Source organism: Tenrec ecaudatus, chromosome X (assembly GCF_050624435.1).
Source record: "Tenrec ecaudatus isolate mTenEca1 chromosome X, mTenEca1.hap1, whole genome shotgun sequence".
In the NCBI taxonomy this organism is placed as follows: Eukaryota; Metazoa; Chordata; class Mammalia; order Afrosoricida; family Tenrecidae; genus Tenrec; species Tenrec ecaudatus.
Window position 1 is genome coordinate 55694707 of NC_134548.1, and position 7283 is coordinate 55701989.

Sequence of the window (7283 nt, forward strand, 5' to 3'; positions counted from 1 at the left end):
ATTTGTTTTGGAGCCTCTTACATTTGTATCTTATTTTATTTATTTTCCCTTCATTTTTTGGTCCCTATCAGTGAGCAATAACAACAGTGTCCTCACTTGTACCTCCTGCTGCTCCATACACTGGGTGAAGGCTAGCACTGGCTTAGGAACCACCTTATTTATGATAGGTGGTAGCTATACCAGCCGAACCTGCCCTTCAACTGCTATACATGAACAGTGAATATATAACTGCACACATAGATTCCATCTTCTAACATGTGTACCAAGATATATGTGATAAGTCTGCCAAGTTAGCAATCAGGGTAGCACAACTGTCCTACTTATGCTGAAACATATAAAAACAAATTGAAGTGGGAAATCCTCTAGGTAATAAACACTAATATCAATCACCAACTAAATATAAATACAACAATGTCTCAGAGAGAACATGCAACATAATTCACATGCATAAACACTGGGGCTCAAAAGAGTGTCCAACATAGAAAGTCAAAAAGCCTTCCTGAGAAATATACAGCACTGAAACTACTCTATAAGGAATTCAAAAGAATGCTATTTATATACCTTTAATGGACTAAAAGAAAGATTTAAAAACACACAAAAACCTATAGAGGAATTAAAAAACTAGAAGAACAAACTGACAAAAGAAGTGGAAAACTATAGAAAACCGAGAAACAGCAGAGAAATCTAGAAAATTAATCCTAAGATTTCAGAACTAGATAACACATTGAAAGGGCAAACGAAGACAATGAAATCGATAAAAGATTGAATTAGCAAGAGTGAAGAAAAATTTCTCAGTATTAATTTGCTCGAGAAACAATTAGAAAAAATCAAAATCAAAGTAAGCCCAAGAATTATGTGGAAAACCATCTAGAAGAATAATTTGCATATCAGCAGAATTCCAAAACAGATCCATAAAAGAGAGCCAAAAAATAACCCAAAAAGGTAACATTTTCATAGTTTTGTCAAAATAAAACTTCCCTAATATCATGAAAAATGAAAAGATATTCATTTAAGAAACTCAACAAACACCAAGCAAAATGGACCCTGAATGGGAAATTTATACATATCATAATCAAACTCTAGAATAAAAGTCAAGGAAAGAATCCTGACATCCTGGGAGTACCTAAAAGTTACCTGCAAAGACAAAACAATGACTGGACCCTGATATTTTTGCCAGAAACTATGCAGGCAATAAAGCAATAGAATCACATATATTAAACTTTTATAGAAAAATAATCTTCAACCAAGAATTTATATACACAACAAAATTGTCACTCAAATACAATGGTGAATAAAAACATTTTCGGGTAAAGAAAAATTAGGAGAATTTGAAAACCAGACCACCTAACAAGAAATACTAAATGGAATTCTTCAGCTAGAACTAACAATGGCAGACAACATCTGAAAGTAACACAAAGTCACCCAGAAGTCAACCCAGATATAGAAGTGTCAAAAGTAAAATAAACCTATAAGACTTAATATAGAAAAGTAGAAATAATAATTTCTAAATTGAGACAATTACAAAATGTACAAGTGGTTTGGTTACAGAACTTCCAAGTGGAGAGGAAATCAACATGATTTCAAGATAGAACCAACTTAAAAAAATTTATTTTTGATCATTTTATTGGGGGCTCGTACAATTCTTATCACAATCCATACATACATCCATTGTGTCAAGAACATATGTACATTTGTTGCCATCATCATTCTCAAAACATTTGCCTTCTGCTTGAGCCCTTACTATCAGCTTCTCATTTTCCCCTCCCTCCACACTCCCCCCTACCTCATGAACCCATCATCCTTCATAAATTATTATTATTTTGTCATATATTACACTGTCTGACGTCTCCCCCCATCTTCTTCTCTGCTGTCCCTCCCCCAGGGAGGACGCTATACATAGATTCTTGTAATCAGTTCCCCCTTTCTACCCCACATTCTCTCTACCCTCCAGGCATCGCCACTCTCACCACTGGTCCTGAAGGAGTCATCTGTCCTGGATTCCCTGTGTTTCCAGTTGTTCTCTGTACCTATGTACATCCTCTGGTCTAGCCAGATTTGTAAGGCAGAATTGGGATCGTGATAGTGGGGGAGAGGAAGCATTTAAGAACTAGAGGAAAATTATATGTTTCATCGTTGATATCCTGCACCCTAACTGGTTCATCTCTTCCTCACAATCCTTCAGTAAGGGGTGTCCTGTTGAGTCTCCACTCTGCACTTACCCACATTTTCAATGATATGATTTTTTGCTCCTTGATGCTTGATACCTGATTTCTTCGACAGCCTGTGGTCACAAAGGCTGGTGTGTTTCTGAGCTAGATGGCTACTTGTTTATCTTCGAGCCTTTAAGACCCCAGACGCTATATCTTTTGATAGCTGGGCACCATCAGGTCATACAGGCTGGTGACAGGCTGGTGACACACAAGCTGATGTGACCATCAGGTCACACAGGCTGGTCACACAGACTGATGTGTTTCTGAGCTAGATGGCCACTTGTTTATCTTCGAGTCTTTAAGACCCCAAACACTATATCTTTTGGTAGCTGGGCACCATCAGTTTTCTCCACCACATTTGTTTATGCACACGTTTGTCTTCATTGATTGTATAAGGGAGGTGGGCACCCATTAATATGATTGTCAGTTTTTTCATGTCTGATAACTGGTCCCTTCTGCACCTTGTGGTCAGACAGGCTGGTGTGCTTCTTCCATGTCGGCTTTGATGCTTCTTAGGTAGACGGCTGCTTGTTTATCTTCAAGCCTTTAAGACCCCAAATGCTGTATCTTTTGATAGCCGGCCACCATTAGCTTTCTTCACCACATTTGCTTATGCACACGTTTGTCTTCAGTGATCGTATCAGGAAGGTGGGCACCCACTGATGTGATTCTTAGTTCTTTGATGTCTAATAACTGGTCCCTTCTACACCTCATGGTCAGCCAAGCTGGTGTGCTTCTTTCACGTGGGCTTTGATGCTTCTCAGCTAGATGGCCGCTTGTTTATCTTCAAGCCTTTAATACCCCAGACGCTATATCTTTTGACAGCCGGGCACCATCAGCTTTCTTCACCACATTTGCTTATGCATACATTTTTCTTCAGCAATCATATTGGGAAGGTGTGCATCCTGGAACGCCAATTTAATAGGACAAGGTGTTCTTGCATTGAGTAAGTGCTTGAGTGGACGCCTAATGTTCATCCGCTGCCTTAATACTAAACCTATAAATATATGCACATAGATCTGTTTCCACACACTCATATAAATATATTTACTTTTGTACATTCCAGTCTTTGGACCTCTATAAATACCCTTTGTCACTTAGTTCTTTTCTCTATTTCCTTTTACTTTCCTTTTGTCCCACTATCATGCTCAGCCTTCATTTATGTTTCAGTAATTTTTCTCAGTTACCTTGCCCTTGCTGAATCACTACCAGGCCGCTCACACCCTCCTTGCTACTGATTTTGGATCACTTATTGCTCCCCTGTCCCTGGGTTGGTCAGCACCACCTCTTTGCCCCCTCCTCGCCCTCGCCCGTGTCCCCCCAGAACCATTGGTCCTGTTGGTTTCTCCTTCAAACTATTTGTCCAGTCTATCTTATCTAGATAGATCTGTAGAGATAATAATATGCACCAAAAATCAAGTCATTGCGAGATAGGCAATGAGTGAGAACACAGCAATGACAACAAAAAAGGAAACCCATAGAAGAATAAATTAATTTTTAAAATTTTTAAAAAGTTTTACAACTTCAAAAATCATAATACAACTAAAAATTGGAGACAACCCAGCTTTATGTATAGAAAAAAAATTTTAAAAAGAAAGAAAAACCTGTAAATAGATGAAGGTCTGATTTTTGATCTCTAGGCATGTCCTTCAGTCAGGTCCAATGGGGTACCATGCTTTGGTCCCAGAGTCTGTCCTTTGTACTCCCTCGGGGGCTCCCTGCTCTGCTCTCACAGTTGCTCTGCCGCATGCTTTTAGTGGTTTGCCTCAGTGTCATAGGATCAGTCTGGGTCAGTCCCGATACTGAGTCTCCAGTGTTGTCCCCCTTAGGGCCCTGGGTCATCAAGGGATGGCGTGTCTCATAGTGGGATCAGCCATATTGTCCACTCTGTCCATTGGCTGTTCAGAGCAGGGATATCGTCTTCCAGGCTTGATGGGCCAGGATGTGCTCCACTCTCTCTTCTTCCCCCTTCATTTTGTCCCATTTGCTCTGATCGAACACGCCCCTCTCCCCTAGCTGCAGCTTCAGTGCCGTCCGCTCAAGTAAATTCTTCTGGGGTGAGGGGCAGTAGAACCAACTGTTTATACTTGGGATGAGAATAATAAATTCTGAGGTAAGCACAGAAAAAAATTGATAAGCCTCATTAAAATATAAAGGAAAATCATACAGATTTAATAAATAGTAAAACAACTAGAAGGAAGGCAATGATAAGAAAACCAACAAAGAAATGAAATATGCATAGAACTTTATATTAAAAAAAAACCATCAACAGGCATACGCCTGGCAATGTGCTCCTAAGAGGGCACATTGGACTGAGTGTCTGTATATCTCAGGATACTGGGACATTGGACACTGCGTTTTTGAGGTACACAACATACTCCAAAATTCACAGCAGAGGGACATGCTATGGAAGCCCTGCTAGGTAAACTAGGCTCTACCTCAAACACCTGTGGTCGGAGGACTTAAGCCTGAAAATATGCTGTGTGTGAAGAAGCAGAAGACAGCTAGACCAAAAGTATTGGCAAATTACCATACCATTACTCCAATGCTCTACTTGCTTTATTAAGATATGTATTAATCTGGTAGACTTGGGTCTGCCATTGTTATTGAATATTATATGTCTGACCACCAACTCCTATTGTTTGTGTAAATAGTGTTCAGTCATGTAAGCATTGAATCTGTACAAGTCAATAATCCATGCGTTGTGACTTGTAGCAAGCCTACAATTATTTACTCTCCTTTTCTCAACTGTGTTTTAAATACATTACCATGGGCCAAATCGAGGACAATATAAAAAGAAGGATCTTATGAACCAGGGAATGATTTATAATGTTCTTAAACATAAAATTGCAAAGATGTGTCTAAGGTGAACAAGAGGCATATATAAAACAAAGCTAATAGGAATGGATTTTCAGTTTGCAGTTAATCCTAGCTCCAATCTAAAAACAATTAGTTCTTACAACATGGCCCTGCTCAATATGTGCCCTCATGAAGAGATCATGGAAGATATGGGTGCTAAAACAAAGTGCGGTAAAGAAAATACATTGTGCTTGGATTTCAGAAAGAATAACGTCTCTGGTCTTAAAGGCTTGTTTTCAAACAAGCAGCCATCTAAGTAAGATGTCAACTAAGCCCACCACCTTGAGTGATCCAAGGATTGTAAATAATATACTCCAAATCGGAAGGAAGGAGTGGTATTAGAGCTTAAATTGTAAAATTCCAGTTTTCAGAGGCTATGGATGGCAGTCGAAGCCCAAAATATTTTCAGGATCTAGACATAGAATAATCCTCAGTGATTTTCCTCTGACCACAATAGAGAGATGAGAATAGGTGCATCAGACAGAGTATTGTAGAGGCAATTATAGTAGATTAAAATAAACATTTGATTTGAATGGTTAAAACTTTATCATGTGATCTTCCTTTTCAGTCCTGTTTTTTAATTTTTGGTCTTTACTATGTATGTTTTCCTCTACAGGGAAGTCAGGATGGGTAGATCTATGCAGGCAGCAACAAGATTAATAATTACCTGGGAGTGTGGAAGGGGAGATTTGGGTGAGGATGGGGAGTCAACAGCAAAGGGTACAAAAAGGAAGAAAATGTTCCACAGTTTAGTGTGGTGATGAATGCACAATCCTTAATATGAATAAACTATTGCATTGTATTATATGTTAATTATATATCAATAAAACTATTTTAAACAAGGAAAGAAAACAAGAGACCTAAATAAATGGAAAAATATACCAAGGTCACAGAAAGATTTAACATTGTGAAAATTTCAATACTACCCAAAACATATCTGTAGATTAACGCGATTCTGATTCAGATCCAAACATCATTTTTAAAAGATGGAAAAATTAATCGCCAACTTTCTGTGTAAAGCAAAGAGATCCTTGAGCAAAGCATGACTAGAGAGCAACAATGTGGGAGGTCTCATGACCTGATCTACAAACCTGTTCTACAACCACAGTAGTTCTTTGTTTCCAAACACTGATGTAACTGAAATACAACAAGCAGGTAAGGTTAGCAAAAAGGGTCTCACAAAAAAGAAGCTATAGGTTTGAATTCAGGGCACTAGATCTAGGCGAAGGCTGATTTGCTCTACCTACTCTGGGGGGAAAGTGTTTGTCTCTTTATAGTTTCTGTTCCTTGGCAATCTTCCCCATCTGCGTCTCCTTCCTTCTATGCCTAATATGCTCTTACTACATGTGGTAGTCACATAATCTGGTGTTAATTTGGGACTTGACAGGATTAAGAGTGAAGGGATGGAGTCTAGTCTGTCAATCGGGTCATAGCCAATGAGGCCTCTGTGTGGGCATGGCCTTCCCCTGAGAATAATGGGAACTCCTGTATTTCCTCCTTGGAGGCAGGAGACTGACTCTCCTGTCTCTTCTCTCTCTCTTCTGTCTCTTCTCTCTTCTCTTCTCTTCTCTTCTCTTCTCTTCTCTTCTCTTCTCTTCTCTTCTCTCCTCTCTCCTCTCCTCTCCTCTTCTCTCTCTCTCACTCTCTCTCTCCCCTCTCTCCTCTCTCTTGGCTCACTCCAGGAGAGACGTTCTACTGACAAGACACATGGCACTGTGTATGCTGATAGACCCTATGCCCTGGGAACTGAGAGCCAACGCTTGGATGTTTCTACCCGCACTGGATTCACAAGACTTAACACTCACTGGTCTATGAGCTTCCGGAATTTTCGTCATTGCATGTGTTTTATGAGTCTGAAGAGGACTTTATAGATTGGTATTGGATATATGGGCTAGTATCAGACTTATGGACTAGATCTGGACTGGGCTGGGATGCTTTCTCGATATTCAACTGCTCTTGAATATAAAGCTCTTTCTTATACACATATACATGTCCATTTGTTTCTCTAGTCTACCCAGACTACCCAATTTGTTTCTCTAGTCTACCACACTACATCTAAAAATTATTGACTGAATGCACACACTAGGTTATAAGGTTGAATTATGATTAAAAATTCTATTTCTAAAATGGTTAAATGCATAGGTATATGGATTAGAATTTACAACACATATATTTGGAAGATAATATAATACATAATATTCTACCCTTTAGTTT